Source organism: Apis dorsata, unplaced genomic scaffold (genome assembly GCF_000469605.1).
Source record: "Apis dorsata unplaced genomic scaffold, Apis dorsata 1.3 scaffold_169, whole genome shotgun sequence".
Taxonomy (NCBI): domain Eukaryota; kingdom Metazoa; phylum Arthropoda; class Insecta; order Hymenoptera; family Apidae; genus Apis; species Apis dorsata.
This window is the reverse complement of record NW_006263457.1, coordinates 410592-411550: the sequence shown is the minus strand read 5'-3', so window position 1 is coordinate 411550 and position 959 is coordinate 410592.

Here is a 959-nt window from a genome sequence, read left to right as displayed (position 1 = left end):
AAAAAAAAAAAAAAGAAAAAAAAAAGACGAAGCAGAACAAATCCGTTCGATAGGTTGTGTAGCTCGAGCTTGTCGAGAGAACGACGCACCCGCTTCTGACTCGTAGCGCAATTAGCAATTTCGTTTCGAGTGATTCCTCTTTCTTCTGTCTGATTGAAAAGAAAAAGAAAAAAAGAAAGAAAGGAAGAAAAAAGGATTAAAAGAAGGGAAAAAACACACACATATATATAAAAGACACACATACATACACACATATACATACAAAAAAACGAGAAAAGAGAGATTGAAAATTAGAAAAGACAAAAAAAAAAAGAAAGAAAGAAAGAAAGAAAGAAAGAAAGGGAAAGAGTAAAATTCGCGAGAGCACGCATGCACAGATTTAGCACGAATTCCACGTGATGGGATCTGGAATCTCGTCCAGATTCCTCCCGTTCTCCTTTGTTATTCGTAATTAGTAAACACTTTCTCTCCGAAAACGTCGCGCTTCCACGACGATCCACGTTTTTTTCCATCGTCGTGTCGATTCGCGCGAGCAGACGCATCGTATGCACGAGGAAATTCGAATTTTTCGACTGCTCGATCTCGAGTCCCTCGTCCTTCCCATCGAGTATCCTGGAAACGAGATAGGATGGACAGGTCTCGGATATGTCGCTCTTCACGCTCTTCCCAATTTTACCACCAAGATTACTTCGTGAATCTCTGAATCAAAATATAAATCATTAGCTATATATATATATATAAAGAAGCGTCGCGAATGATTGCGCGCGTACAAGAAGAGGAATGCTTGGATGGACGAAAGATCGTGATGGCGAGCGACACTCGCGAGACGTTGTTTTAATATTCTCGAGAATCTGACGCGGTATTTCCTCGTGCAAACGCACGCGGAATTACGACATTGTTCACACGATTTCTATCGGTCTGATTCTTTTCTCGCTCGAAGGGCCTCGAGCAGAGAGAGA